This window comes from Adiantum capillus-veneris, chromosome 25 (assembly GCF_014529385.1).
Source record: "Adiantum capillus-veneris isolate H3 chromosome 25, ASM1452938v2, whole genome shotgun sequence".
NCBI classification, from domain to species: domain Eukaryota; kingdom Viridiplantae; phylum Streptophyta; class Polypodiopsida; order Polypodiales; family Pteridaceae; genus Adiantum; species Adiantum capillus-veneris.
In genome coordinates this window covers 10,415,546-10,432,372 of record NC_140955.1, presented here as the reverse complement: position 1 = coordinate 10,432,372, position 16,827 = coordinate 10,415,546, and positions in this window count along the sequence as shown.

Sequence of the window (16,827 nt, the reverse complement as noted above, 5' to 3'; positions counted from 1 at the left end):
TTCTTAAGCAAGAAAAGAGAAACCAATAGCTCTGATACCAATGTAATGGAAATGGCCTATGAACTTTGAGAATAGCGGAATTAGGAGAATTAAAGATAGCATTTTTGTGAGACTACTTTGAGAACATGATAGAGGGTGAACTTTATTAGTGGTAGCAACATAACCATTATACTTAAAAAACTTGGCATGAACAATACTTTTGCAAGAGAGAGAATTAGAGAACTTGACAACATTTGAGGGCTGGATTTATGTGGATCCGGTCCTCCCTCTAGTAGGCTTTTGTATTATAGATTCTCCCATAAAGAGAGACTTGGTACAATACAATCTTTGTGTTCCTTGTGACCTAGGTGATGCTATGAAGATGGAAAGCTTCATGCATCACGAGCATAACATAAACTTTGTAAAAGCATTAAACATCCCTGGCCTTAGTCCCAAGGCCTCAAAGACCTTTCAAGGTGGATAGAGCTAGCGAGGAATGAGGGTAGGGAAGAGGAAGAAGAAGCATTCATAGAAGAAAGAAATAGTTCCTCCCTTATCATCACTCTTCTTGCTTAGCATAACATAATAGCAAAGTAATGAAGATGGAAAAGATGGCAAGCTTAAGCATTGAAGCATGGCTCTTGGTTGGATTTACATTCCATAGCCAAGAGTGTTGGTGTAGGCTTTCAACTTCTCAACAAACTTGGAGAAGGAGATGGAGTTCTTGCACTTTCACCAAGTGAGAATGTGTGAAAAATGAGTGTGTGAGAGGGTGTATACCCCCAAGCACACCCCTTGATTGCGTTGGTCAACCCCTCCTTGTAGCTCCATCTTGAATCTCATTGGACCCTTGTAAGCCTAGCCAATCACATGCACAACGCATTTCAAGCAACATGGGTAGTCTTTGGACGAGTGTCCTCCTTACCCTTTTGAGAGAGAGAGAGCTTGAAAATATCTAGATATTTGTTTAATCTAATTAAAATCTTATTGGACCCCTCTTTAGCCCATCCAATAGGATTATATCACACCATGTGGCTAAGCATAGGAAGAGCCTGAGTCTCATTGCAAGCATTTCTTTTGGGGCAAGAACGATAACCATGTGATCCTTGCAAAAAGTTTCAAGCTCTTCAGGAGAGAGTTTATTTTTACCTTTGTAAACTCCTTTCTCCTTGGACCGATTGTTGTTGTTGTTGGAATGGACCTGGGAAGAATTTTGGGCATTAATATTTCCCTTTGCATCACTTTTGTCTTTATTTTCCATGGGCTTGACATTCCGTCTAGCCCCTTGTTGGAAATTGATGGACGAAGCAACCAAGGTATGGTGGATTACTTCGTTGATAGAACTAGGCCATTGAGAGTTGAAATACTCGGCCATCTCTTCAGGTAATTTCTTGATTTTGCTCAACAAAGTCTATCTTTTGAAAGACAATAGCCTTGAGATGTAAATCCCAAAACTTGTCCACATTTTTGAATAGACTCATGAGAGAGAAGCCTCAAACTCCGCCATTTGGTGAGCACTTTGTCCTTTGCATCGCTTGCAAGGAATTACTTCATGATGGAAACTCGTAGAGTTTTCCATCTCTTTGGGGCTTTGCCGTTGCCACGAAGGGTAGCCCACCATTGATGAGCTGATTTTTGGAAGTGCATAGCTACATGGTGTAGCTTGGAGGACTCTGTGAAGCCCTCATCTCCAAAGGCCACATCAAATTGTTGGATGAAGGCCAATACTTTGTCGGTAGCACCGAAGGTGGTATCATAGGTGAGAAAAGAGATACTCTTTCCTCCCTCTTTGAACTTCTTTGCTTTTGTGACCTTCGCCATGCAGGGTAAGATTTGCGATGTCCTCCCCTCTTGTATTCTCTAGGAGAACAGCCATAGCTTTTATCGGTAGAGGAGGAAGGTGAAGAAGAAGGAGAAGAGGGTGACCTCTTTCTTTCCCTTTTCTTCCTTTGTTTCCTCTCTTCCCTTTTGGAGTGACGAGGAGAAGGACTATGGGTTAACCGTTTCCTCTTGGGAGGAGTTCGTGATTGTTTAGTCTGCCTTCTTCGTGGAGCCACATCTTCGAAGGAACTTAGGGATTCATTACTTTCTTGATCTTTGGATTCCTCCTCTCGTATGGGAGAGAGTCTTCTTTTTGGGGTATCATCAAGAGGCCTCCTAAGCTCTCTCTCCTCCTGGAGAGGAAAGGAAATCCCATAAGCACAAAGTTGTTAACTTCGGCTTGCAAAGCGGGGTTACCCATAGCTTGTTGCAACCTAGTAACAAGATAATTAACAAACATGGGGGCATCATCATTAGCACCTTCATGTGCAAAATCAAAGTTTTCAATGCTCATTCTACTCTCTTGGTTATTGTCAGCCATGTTAATTGAACTTATGTGTTACTTAGTGTATGCTTTGGAAATTCAAAACCTTAGTTGCTACTCCTCTTAGCCTTTGAAAATAGGCACTTAAGTATCTACACCCACGGCTCGAATTGGTTAATTATAGAGAGTAGTGGAGTGGGTCTAACATAGTGAAGTTGCCGAGTGATAGCTCGTTTTGGACTTCTTATGGCTCAATAATGGTAAAGCCGTAGGCAAGTCTAAGAAGACTCCATTATTAAGACCAAAGCTCCCAAGGTGTGCACCATATCCCACATAGTGGGCTCAACAAAATCGATAATAGATCCCAATCCCATTGACCCTAATATAATTAACAAAATCAACCATTAATAGGCTACTTAAGGACCTCTCTTCTTAAGCCTAAGAAAAGAGAAACCAAATGCTCTGATACCAATGTAATGGAAATGGCCTATGAACTTTGAGGATAGCAGAATTAAGAGGATTAGAGTGAGCATTTTTGTGAGATTACTTTGAGAATATGGAGGGTGAACTTAATTGATGGTAGCAACATAAACATAGTACGTAATTAACTTGGCATGAACAATACTTTTGCAGGAGAGAGAGTATTAGAGAACATGACAATAGATGAGGACCGGATTTACTTGGAGTCGGTCCCCCCTCCAAAAGACGTTTGTATTATAGATTCTCCCATCAAGAGAGACTTTGTTACAATACAATCTTTGTGTTCCTTGTGACCTTGGTGATGGTATGAAGATGGAAAGCTTCATACATCATAAGCTCAACAGAAACTTTGCAAAAAGCATTAACTATCCCAAGCCTCAGTCACAAGGCCTCAAACACCTTCGAAGGTGGAGAGAGCTAGCGGGGAATGAAGGTAGGGAAGAGGAAGAAGAAACATTCCATAGGAGAAAGAAATAGTTCATCACTTATCATCAAAATCTTCTTGGTTAGCATAGTATAATAGCATAGTAATGAAGATGAAGAAGATGGCAATCTTAAGCATTGAAGCATGGATCTTGGTTGGATTTGCATTCCATAGCCAAAAGTGTTGGTGTAGGCTCTCCACTTCTCAAAAAACTTTGAGAAGGAGATGGAGCTCTTTCATTTTGCACTCCACACAATGAGAGAATGTGTGTGTGTGTGTGTGTGTGTGTGTGTGTGTGTGTGTGTGTGTGAGAGAGAGAGAGAGAGAGAGAGAGAGAGAGAGTATAACCCCCCCCCTTTATGCTTGGTCCACCTCTCTCTCTCTCTCTCTCTCTCTCTCTCTCTCTCTCTCTCTCTCTCTCATATTATTTTATTATTTCCTTTGGACATGTGTCCTCTTTTTCCTCTTTAAGAGAAAGAACTTAATTATTTATTTTTATGTATTAAATTCTCATGGACCCCTTCAAAACCTATCCAATAGCATTCAAACACATCATGAGGGCCACATGTGGAGGATCATTTGAACATGTGTCTTTTATACTTATCAAGTCATTTGATTGAATGGAATACTTCAAGGACTTATTCAATCAAGCATGGTACGTTCATGTCTCTTGAGAGTTATCTTTGAATTGAATACTTCAACAACTTTACTCATTTAAGCATGTGAGAAACACCTCAAGCTTTTGGGTAAAGTTCCCGCTAAAACTTAGCAAGCCAACAAGCATGCTTGGGTAGGATTCCCACCTCAAGGTCAACCCTAGCTTGCCTAAGGTCAAAGGACTTTTGAACTCTAACTTTTGGAGGTCCATAATGAAGCTAATCCTACGATCTTTAAGCTCCATTAGGTAGCATTTCTCTTTGATATACCATCTCTCATTTGGACCCCTTTACCATTGGCCCCGTGTTGAGATATATTTTTAAGCACATGTATATATTCTAACCCTTGTTCCCGTTTATTATCCCACATTAAATGATCAATTTAATATGAGAAAATCATTTGGGTTGGTTAGATATTAGATTTTATGACATAGATGGACATATAGAGGATCATACCATCAACCAAATAGATGACCATATATATCCCTATATAAAAGATTGTAGAACTAGCCATATAGACTAGCATAGAACTGACCATATACATGTGGTCTATGGAAAAAGGATAGCACTATATTTACATGACCATATGGATGCCAATGTAGAGGACTATATAAATTCCCATGTAGATAGTCATAGAGACAACCATATAGAGTCCAATATAGATTTCCATAGAGCTATATGAAGACAATTTTATAACATAATCCATCATATAGAAAGATAGCAATGAAGATGACCCTATTGATGACATTGGCCGATCATATTGATGATACACATAGACAACCAATATTTACAAAGTTAACCATGTATATGTCCATGCAGACAATTGTATAGATGACCATAGAGACAACATTGTAGATACATTTGTAAAGGACCATGTAAACACCCATATAGAAAACATAAACACAAGCATGTCCTAATCCATTATAAAAGGATACCAATGTAGATGAACATATATAAGGTCCACATATGTGGCAATCAATCTAATCATATAGATGAAAATATAGGCCACCATATAAAGATTGATGTACATGGACAAAGATCCATTAATACCAGATGATCATATCCTAATTCATGATAGAAGAGCTAAAATGGGTTGTATGAGCTATATGTCCCATTTTAACACATAGTATGGCTCTTGACCGCCCAAACCATATCAGATGGCTGTGTGACTTTTTCACACCCACTCGTGCAAAGTCTCATGGTCATCCGATATGGTTTGGTTGGTCTCGACCCATACTATGCGCTAAAATGGGTTATATGAGCCATATGTCCCACTTTAGCGCATAGTATGAGCCTTGATTGCCCATACCATATTGGATGGTTGTGAAACTTTGTAGGGGTAGGTAAGTGGTGCTCACACCTATCCGTGAAAAGTCTCATGGCCATCTAATACGGTTTGGATAGTCTCAAACCATATTATGCGCTAAAATGGGTCGTATGGCTTATACAACACATTTTAGCACATATTATGCACCTTGACCACCCATACCATATTGGATGGCTATGAAACTTTTCAGGAGTGGTGAAATGGTTCTCAGTCCCACCCGTGAAAAGTCTTGTGGCCATCCAATATGTTTTGGGTGGTCGCGAACCATACTATGTGCTCAGATGGCCATACGGCCCATTTTAGCACATAGTATGGGTCTTGACCATCCATACCAGTTTGGATGGCTATCCAACTATTTAGGGGTAGGGGTGAGAACCATTTTACTACTTGTGTAAATTTTCACAGCCATCCACTATGGTCTGTGCGATCAAGGCCGATACTATGCATAATGCGCTAAAATGGGATGTATGAGCCAAACGGCCCATTTTAGCGCATAGCATGGATCGGAACCACTCAAACCATATCGGATGGCTGTAATACTTTGCAAGGGTGGGGATGAGTCTCATTCCCCCCCTTGTACAAAGTTTCACATCTAACCAAAGTGGACTCGGCGATCAAGGCTCATACTATGCGCTAAAATGGGTCTTATGACTCATATGGCCCATTTTAGCGCATAGTATGGGTCAACACCGCCCAAACCATATTGGATGGCTGTGAAAAATTATATGGATGAGAATGATCACTATTCTTCTACCCATTCAAAGTTGCACATTCATCCCATATGGTATGGGTGGTTAAGTCCCATACTATGCGCTAAAATGGGTTGTATGAGTCATGTATCCCATTTTAGCACACCTTAACTGCCCATATCATATTGGATGGTTGTGTAACATTGCAGGGGTGAACTAATGGTTCTCACCTGCACCCGTGAAAAGTCTCATGGTTGGTTTGGGCGGTTTCGAACCATACTATGTGTTAAAATGGATCATATGTCTCATACTTCCCATTTTAGCACATATGGGCCTTGATTTCCCGTACCATATCGGATGGTTGTGAAACATTGTAGAGATGGGAGAATAGTGCTCACCCCCACCTATGCAAATTCTTGTGGCAATCCAGTATGGTTTGGGTGGTCTCGAACCATATTATGCGCAAGAATGGATCGTATGGCTCAAACTATCCATTTTAGCGCATAGTATGGGCTTTGACCACCCAAACCATATCGAATAGCTGTGATACTTTGTACGAGTGAGCAAATATTACTCAACCCTACCCATACCAAGTCTTATGGCCATCCAATATGGTTTGAGAGGTCTCAACCCAAACTATGTGCTAAAATTTGTTGTATGAGCCATATGTCTCATTTTAGCACATAGTATGGACGTTGACTGCCCATACCATATCAGATGGCTGAGAAAATTTTTAGGGGTGGAAAACTTATACTCTCCCTCACTCATGAAAAGTCTTGTGGCCATCCAATATAGTTTGGGTATTCTCGACCCATACTATGCGCTAAAATGGGCCGTAAGTCTCATACGTCCCATTTTAGCACATGATATGGGCTTTGACCGTCCATACCATATTAGATGGTTGTGTAACATTGCAAGAGTGAATTAATGGTGATCACTACCATCTTTGCAAAGTCTAGTGGCCATCCACTATATTTTGGGAGTTCCCTAACCATACTATGTGCTCCCTTCACATAGTCGGCCCCATTGGTGCACCCGACCTTGATCAACCCTGTCACGTTGTCATCAACAATGACATTGTCCGCTTCATGCTTCACGTACCTGTCAACCCTCCCCACATACTTGGAGCATCAGTCCAACCGTCGATCCATGCCATTCCATCAACGTGTCCATGCCCTCGGTTATCCTCCGTCCATGTAGTCTGCCACATCATGATGGAGTCGTCGATGGCTTCGTCAAGCACCTGTCGGCCCTCATCCATGCGCTTCGCTCCTCGCTGCACCACGAGCCACCCCTTAAGCGCATCAGGTGTTGTCAATGGACGTGCCATTTGCGCCCTTGGCCATCGCATCCTCTCATGGAAACCTTCTCTTGCGGCCTTCCCCCAACAAGGGGGTTTGCCCTGTTTGCCGGCCCGTGGGTCATGGTTCTTGGGGGGTTTGCCGGATCGTACCGAATTGTGTACAACTATAAGATAGTGGTGCTCGGTTGAGACGGCGTGGACGAAGGACAGGTGAGGTGAGGTGACGAGTTCCCCGCACCCCCCTTGTGACGTTGGGATGCATCCACCCCCTCGGGCGAGTGCCAAGGCTACCTTCCACCGACGGGCTTCGCTACTTTTGGGCCGTTTTCAGGTCTCACGGGGCTAACCGCGCTCAGGGTGGTCGACGAGGCTTGATAGGCGATGAGTGATGGAAGACCGTGTCCAAGGCCAAGGCATCAACTACGTAAGCTCCCGCCCGGGCCGCGGTGTGATCAAGAAGCACAATGGACGATTTTTTCGCCACGAGCTATGTGCGGCTTGTATTGATACGGAAGGTCCCAAACCCGTGTGCATAAGTAAACCAAAATCTATTTCAAAAAAATCTTTCTTTTTGTGATCCGATGATATTCAAATAAATAGAATTTTATTATTAATTTACAATTTTAAAAAAATTACATAAAAATATATGTATATTTGCTTAAATTACCACGTAAGTAATTAGGTTGAGATATCTTGATTTTTAATTTATCTACATTATTTTGTTAAATTTTAAAATGACATGGCTATTGAGGTGGCCATGCATGAATGACATGGTCATTCATGTGGCAAGCTGATGTGGATGATTGATGACATGGAATGCATAGGTGGAAAGATGAGGTGGAGGATGGGATCCCCTCATTTGCCATGTCATATGATGAAATGTCAAAATAGTGACATGTAATGATTAAGTGGCAAAAAAGGACATGATGAGTTGTCAAGGTGGCAATTTGGCATGTTTGGTGGTTCATGAGGTGGCAAGTGATGTGGCAAGCCATGCAAGCAATACTTACACATGGCATGTGAGGTGGTGGATGACATGGCACTTAAGGTAAAGTGGCCTACAAGGTGGCAGTGGGGGTGGTGGATGAGTTGGCAATTAGAGTGACATGGCAAGCCAAGAGTTACGGTCAAAGTGTTGACTTTGGTGTGTGGAGCTGAGATGGGGTGATGACATGGACCTTTGGTGATGTGGCGGCCTCCTTATATGAGGTGGATTGGCCAACTAGGATTGGAAGAGTAGAACCAAGCCATAGTTGGTTGACAAGTGTCAAAATTTCTAGGTTTGGTATTTACCAAACCTAAGGAGGCGCACCTCAAGTGAATGGTGCAAGTGAAAAAAATTAAAATAATGAATACGTATCTTTCCCTTACTCAAATTGAGTCAATTTTTTTTCTATGAGAACCTTACACTAAGAGTTATCACATATATAAACCTCAAAATGAGTGGCAATGTAAATTGTTTATTAGATTTTTAAAAAAAACTATATCAAGGTTCTTTGAGCGATCTTTGTTATTTTCTAAGGTAGATCTTTTAAAAATGAACCGTTGAAGTTTTTTTTTTTTTTGCATGGTCACATTTTTTGGGTCATAATCTATCAAATGACCGTTGGATCTTGCAAAGTAAGTTCTACATCATTAGATATCTAGTGTAAAAAATTAGGTTTTTGCAAATAGAAATTCTAACGAAGAAAAATGAATATTAATTATGAAAAGATCCAAAAAATTGTCAATAAATCAAGTTAAATTGCTTGCCAAGTGAGCATTTCATGTGCAAGAGGGTAAGTAAAGAAGAAAAGCCCATAAAAAGTTATAAGTATTTCTTCATCAAGGTCACAATGTTATTGACAAGGTGAACCAGATTAGTCCATGCACAATAAAATTACCATTTAGATGTGAAAAAATGAAGATCTGGGCTTTCCATTGTGTTTGCAACTATGTGCTCTGTGTGGCTACCAAATCTTGACTGTTCAAAGTAAGTGCAAGCAAGCCATATGTATGTAGGAATGGAAAAAAAGAGGCTGTTTCTTGGCTGTCTTGGTGGGGGCAACTGTTGAAAGTGGGTACACCTTATCATGCATACACCCACATGGGAAGATCTTCGCTGCCGATGAGTATAGAGGTGACCTACAAGAATCTTTTCAAAAGATTAAGGAGGCTATATCAATCTCTCAACAAAGGCAAAAAGTTGTTGCTGACAAGCACAGAAGGGCCTTAATGTTCAAAGAAAATGAGTGGGTCTTACTTAAGTTTCCCAAGGCTTAATTGAGACAAACGATAGGCAAAAATCCTACGAGCCATCAAAAGTATTATGCTAAACTAAAAGATACTATGGTCCTTTTCAAATTTTAAAGCCAATCAATGAGATTGCTTATCAACTCAAGTTGCCCAACCATTGGCTCATACACAATGCTTTTCATGTGAGCCTATTTAAGCCCTACAAAGGAGATCCACCAAGTCAACCAATTATTGAAGACCCTCCCGAAATCAAAGAGCAAGAAGAGGTGCTACAACCCGAAGCTATCTTTCGGCATGAGACAAGGTACTACGACATGGTAAGATTATTCGACGGTATCTTATTAAGTTCAAAAATTATCCTTTTGAAGATGCTAGATGGATGCAAGGAATACAACTTAAGGTCGAAGGATAGTATGAACCTTGTCAATGCTTACAATGTTACATTAGAGTAAGCAAATGTACATGTTTCTTTTAAATGATCAATGTTTTTTGTCTTATAAGACTAGTTCTCTTTTTATCGTGCACAAGTTTAAATAGTATGCATGCTTTCAATCATGTTTGTGATGACGACGTCTCTCAAATACCAAGTAGAATTTATCACTCTACTTAGGAGAATGAAATGGACTAAAGAGTAGGCATGCTTGCGACAGCTACGTCTCCCAGGAACCAAATGGATTAGTCATCCATCTTGGAATGATTTCTTAGGGTAAAAAGGGATCCTCTACACGCTAAGAAACATTGACTAATGACTAAGGCTTTATCTCTACTACCTCATAGTCGAGGACCACCATGATTTCAAGAGAGAGGTAATGTCATAAACACTAATATCTAACCAACCCAAATGATTTTCTCATATTAAACTGAACATTTAATGTGGAAGAATAGAAGGGAACAAGGGTTAGACATGTGCTTACGGGTCTATCTCAACATGGGACCAATGGTAAAGGGGTCCAAATGAGAGATGATCTATCAAAGAGCAAGGCTAGCTAATGGAGCTTAAAGACCTTTCATTAAATACCTCCAAAGGTTAGTGTTATAAGTCCTTTGACCTTAGGTAAGCTAGGGTTGTACTTGAGGTGGGACCTGGCCCAAGCTTGAGGTGCTTGTCATGCTTGATGATTGAGATGCTTGAGGTGCTTGATGACTGATATGCTTGAGGTGCTTGTCATGCTTGAAATGCTAGGGTTGTACTTGAGGTGGGAACACTGCCAAGCTTGAGAGGCTTAATGACCGAGCTTGTGGTGGGAGTCGGGTCCAAGATTGAGGGGCTTGAGGTATCACAAAAGTCAAACAATATCCCTACAAGGAGAGGGGTGAGCCATGCAAGTAGGGGGGGTGGTTGGATGACCTCTCTCTCTCTCCCAAAGGGCACCCCTTGCTCAAGAGGCGAGTAGGACACAGGTCATGCCCCTAGCTAGGTTTCCCTCAAGGAGTGTCCAAAGCCTATTGGTTAGCCTCCTAAGGGGTCCAATGATAATTTAATTGATTTAATTAATTGTTTTTGCATTTATCAAGTCCTCTCTCTCAAAGGGGAAAGGGGGACACTTGTCACAGGGCTACCCTTGTTGCTTGATATGCACTAGGATTGTGATTGGCCAAGCTTGAGGAGGTCTAATCAAATGCCAGAGAGTGCTAGAAGAGGGGGTCATCCAAAGCAAGAAGGGGGCTAGATTGGGGGATATACTCTCCCACACACAAACACACACACTCTCATTGTGTGAAGTGCAAAGTGCAAGAGCTCCATCTCCTTCTCCAAGCTAGTAGAGAAGTTGAGAGCCTACACCAACACTCTTGGCTATGGAATGCAAATCCAACCAAGAGCCATGCTTGAATGCTTAAGCTTGCCATCTTCATTACTATGCTATTATGTATGCTAGCAAGAAGAATGATGATAAGTGAGGAGCTATTTCTTTCTCCTATGAATGTTTCTTCTTCCTCTTCCCTACCCTCATTCCCCACTAGCTCTCTCCACCTTTGAAGGTGTTAGAGGCCTTGGGACTGAGGCTGGGGATAGTTAATGCTTTTTACAAAGTCTATGTTATGTTCGTGATGCATGAAGCTTTCCATCTTCATTGCATCACCTAGGTCACAAGGAACACAAAGATTGTATTGTACTGAGTCTCTCTTGATGAGAGAATCTATAATACAAATGCCTATTGGAGGGGGGACCAGCTTCACATAAATCCGGTCCTCAATTGTTGTCAAGTTCTCTAAACTCTCTCTCTTGCAAAAGTATTGTCATGCCAAGTTAATTAAGTACTATGATTATGTTGCTACCATCAATTAATTTCACCCTCTATGTTCTCAAAATAGTCTCACAAAAATGCTCTCTTTAATTCTTCTAATTCTGCGATTCTCAAAGTTCATAGGCCATTTCCATTACAGCTATGGAAAGCTCTTGATGAGAGTTATGCCCACACACAAGTTGCACTGGTCAATGATGGCTTCAATGAGAGTTTTGATGCAATGAAATAGACTAAAAATAAGCATAATAAAAGTAAGAATTGAACACACATACAATGCAATCAAAACTTAATGAAAAGAAAACAATGCTAATTGTGAGTTCCTCCTCAATTAATCACCACAGGGTATTGGAGCATGTTCGTGCCCATGTGATGATTAGGATTTGGGATTATTAAGCTAATTGAAGAATACTAATCACACAAATGTATACTAATAAACCTAGCTAACAAACCATGGATCTTTGTTATCACTTGATGGGAATGCAATCGTGCTAGCTAGGGTGGATGAAAGGGAAACATCATGCACACAAGTGAGTGTGTATTGGCTAGATTATCACTCAAGCAAATTAGGTTCCAAGATCGATTAAGCTGAACTCATAAATTCATTCATAAAATGATCTTTAAGTAGCTCTACAACCTTGCGCCACTGCATGTGGGATAAATCCACTCTTCTCTCCTTTACTCATATTCTAGGACAAAGCTCACACTTTACAACCCTCCATGCTACAATTTACTAAAAAGCATGTAAAGTTTAAAGTGAGTACTTACTTAACCTTCATAACTTTCAGATTTGATGATAGATTCTCAACCATGAAGTTTTTCTCTTCAAGAAAACATAAAAAAAGCACACTTGCTTTTTGGAAAGCACTTTTTCTTTTACATGAAAAATGACTTATAATGTATGTTCTAATCATAATTCTCATTTATAAAATTCATAAATTATAACACCATACTGTAAAAAGCATAATTCGTGACACCTTTAGTTTTCAACAGGAGAGATAGTCTTTTACTCCTTAGCATTCCCAACTCAACTTCAAAATTTGTGATCGTACCATGACCATTGATTGTAGCATTGATATACGACACAATTGTGGTATCATCATTCCTAGATTTGATGAGTGTTTTGATTGAGAATGCTACTCCACAATAATCAAATCATATGACAATTAATCACGCCCCTCAATGATCAGTCCTTTTTTGTTACCCCAATGAATTGAGTTGACCATTTGGGGCAATACATGATCCTTGCTACAACAACACCTAGCATGGGATCAACGTCCTTTCATTCCCCAACTTGGCTTGTAAATAAGTCTTGAGCTCCAACCTCCATTTCCACCATGGGTCTTATGTAGCTACCCCAATGTGATCCCTCGATCAGTTTTGGTTACCTCATTGGTTGGCTATAAATCCAATGGTTACCCTAATATACATCCCAATGTTAATTACCTCTCTCTCTCTCTCTCTCTCTCTCTCTCTCTCTCTCTCTCTCTCTCTCTCTCTCTCTCTCTCTATGTATCAAGTTATAGTAATTTGTAATCACTATTTTTTTTAAAGAATCACATCTTCAAGACAAAAAAATTGAACCTTGTCCTTGTGCCAAAAGTTATCCAAGTTTTCCAAATTACAAGACAACTAACCAATAAAAGAATTATTCTTCAAATGAAAGACTAGCAATCAAACATTCTCATATTTGCCTTAATAAAAAACATACATAATCAACAAAAAATTGACTTGTTTAGGAGCACCATTGGAATACTACGAGAATACTACTAAGGGGAGTAAGATTTATTCTTTATAGATTGGGTGGATGGACGCTTACCTATGTCATAGTGATTGGAGCTCACTTAAGCTCACATTGTGTCCATGGAGAGCATGCAAGTGATGGGGAGAGGGGAACCAGACCTTGCGAGTGACTTTACTCCAACTTCTGATCACCTCTTATAATGGAGGAGATGAATCCTTTATTGGAAGAGGGGAGGGTAGAGTTTGGGAGAGGAGAAAGAAAGAGTCAACATGAGGTCAACATGTGCAAATATAGATTGATTTGGTAATTATTTATGTGTGAGAGGAATGACCAAGGATAAGGCTAAGTGAGTAGTTGAAGAGTGAGGGCCTTTAGAAATTATTTAGAAGTCTTGAAGTCTAGCCCTTGAAATTGGTATCACACTAGAGACCATGGAATCGTCTTAAGTACTTAAACTAATTATTGAGATAATTAAAAATCAAAATGGTCTTTCTACTACATTACTTATTAAATATTGATTCAAAATTTGATATGTACATATACTATCAAAATTTATGTAGGGTGTAAAGTTGGTACATTTTGTCGTCAAAATTTCAGTGGAGCTAAAAAATCACTTGAGATACATTGCAAGGTTGGCAATTTGAGAGGCATTGTAGATTACTCTTATGTCACTGATTGTGCACTTTGTGTAGAATCTACAAACTGTTGCATCGTTTTCTCAATGTGGTACATGTGCATAAGATGAACACAATGTTTAAAGATCTCCCCTATAAGACACCGATGGTGCTGAGTTTCTAGCTAGATTCGCTTAGGTGCCGTGCATGTCAATTGCTTTGGCATTTTTGTTCAATTCTCGAAGCCACTTTCACACATGATGCCTTCATGAGGATTCAGTTGGAGGTTGCCTTTGTCAATGCTTTCATGGTTCACATTTTTGAGAGGCTCTAATGTATTATTGCATCCGTCTCTCTTTGATTTTCATGACCAAATTTTACCACACAAAGCACACCTTGTGATTGTAGTCTATACTTGTTGATACGAAAGGAGAAATAAATGCACATGTCATTAACTTGAGCAATTCAAAACACCTAGTTATTTATTGTTGATACAAAGTGTCTTTCTCAACGACCACTTGCAAACTTTGAATTTTATGTCTCATGTGATGTCTCACTAAAATGCGTGCAAAAAAACTATAGCTTTATCTTTGACGTGCAACATGTGAAGCTAAAGAATCTTGTTTATGTTTCTGACTAGGCCTACGGACTTGTTGGGGATTTTATGTTAACTTATACAATCTAGCCAGCTTGAACATCCCAGCAAGGACATGTCCCTTATCTTGCTCACACACTCATATCACAATGTTTTCAAGAGCATGGTTGCAAGAGGTTCAAGCTAGATACATGCGTGCATACCATCTCCTCTTACATGCATTCCCATGCATCCAATTATGTGATGAGTAGATGATGTACATGTCTTCCAGGGGATTAATAAAATTATCTGGAAAGACTTCGGTATACCTTAGGCTTAAGTGTAAAGGGGATGCCAAGGGGCACATACGAGTGGGGTCAAGAGAGATGCCAAGGGTTGTGTCATTTGTCTATATGAAGGGAGGCTTGTTCCTCACAATGTATCACAAAATTTAGTTTCTTAGTAAAGATGGCCTTCAATCTTTGGATGCTACCCTCTCTCTCTCTCTCTCTCTCTCTCTCTCTCTCTCTCTCTCACACACACACACACCCCTACCTAAGTACTTTTATAGCTAGTATTTAAACCCAGTTTTAAAAAAACGACTCTTTTCTTGGTTGGGTTAAGGACTTCTTTACCCCACGACCCCTCAAATATATATGAAAAATTACCCCCCCCCCCCTCTTTTTCTTTTGTGGGAGTGGCCCCTTAAAACATAACTTTGTTAAGCCTCTTAAAGGCGCATAGAATATGGGACAATACCCCATAATAATGGTAATTGGCGGGCACTTTTGGGCATTGAACTAAGTGACCGTGTGTGTATCGAGTTATTCACGCCTGGCGCTTACTGTATCTACCTCACATATGAGCTCTGTGCACCCACACGCTGCATGATGATGTTCTTTCTCTCTTCCCTCTCACTTAGTCCCCCTATGGGGCCATGGCGGCTACCGCTTGAAGCCAGACACTTTGGAAACTGAGCAATATTCAATGATGTTGGTCTGCATCGTCAGCAAAGCACTATATAAAGGTGAGGATGGCCATGAGCCCCTCACTTAGTCTCTTTGCGTGGTGTTTGTGTTGGTATAAGGAGAGATTGAGGTTTTTTTTGGAAGCTTGCCTATTGTCTAACCATGGAGCTTCTGGAAAAAGAGGGCGCTTCTCAGGTCCGCATTCTATACAAATTTTTTATTGGTTTTTTTTACACCAGATGTTCTGGTTTCATATGGTGTACAGGGACATGGTGTGGCTTGAGATTTAGCAGCCATGAGCATTAAAAGCAAACCAATCCGTGCTTTCTCTGGTTTTTTTTACACGTGTGTTTTTTACCAGTAGTCGACATAATTTCTTTTGATCTGTTTTGACTTTAGGCATAAAGGGCACTTGGCCTAAGAAAATAAATGAGGATTACAAGGATTTATGAAGGGCTATGTTCACATGCCTTGTGCTTTATGATTGCACAGGTGTAGATAGCTCTTCACCAATGCTTTGGCTAGCTTTTTACGAAAAAAAATTGGGATTTTTTTACCATCTTTTTTATGTTTAGGGATAACTGGCATTAGGTCATACCCATGCACTTCACGGATAAGCATGGCAATAAGTCTGAGGCCTTGGTTTTGGGCTCATAGTTCTGCGTACTGACTCAACAAATTGGGCATTAGCTCGGGTGTTAGCCGCTGATGCCATTAAAAAAGCAAGATACACCAGTGGTATATTTTAGCTGAGAATATTGGGATAAATTATCAAAAAGGGGGGGCCGGGTCTGATGAGCCCTTATTGCAGCTGATGCATGGTATTTTGTTGAGTTGCTAGCGTAATCGTGGTGTCACATTGATGATATGACTGGGCACTATGATCTAGGTCAAATTGCATACCATGATGGTGGTTTTTTATAACCGTGCCGTAATTGAATGTTCTGGATTTAATGAGTTTCTTTTCACTTAAGGAATGGCGTATGAACACTCAGGTGTACAATTTTGGTATATTTTTTTGGTTCCTCTCACTCAAACTAAATGGAGAGGATTTGATATGCTTAGCTGAGTTCTTTTTTGCCTAAATCCAAGAAACATACAAATTATTTGAAGTATAACACGATGTGTTTGAAGGTTGTATCTAATGCTAAGGACAAAGTTACTATGTTTTGACTAATGGTTTTAAAGATGGAGGTGGTAAGAAGTGTACCACATTTATCTGATTAGTCTAGGAGAGTTGTCTGACCAATTTTGCCACACTAAGTAAAAGAATGACAAACTTGCTA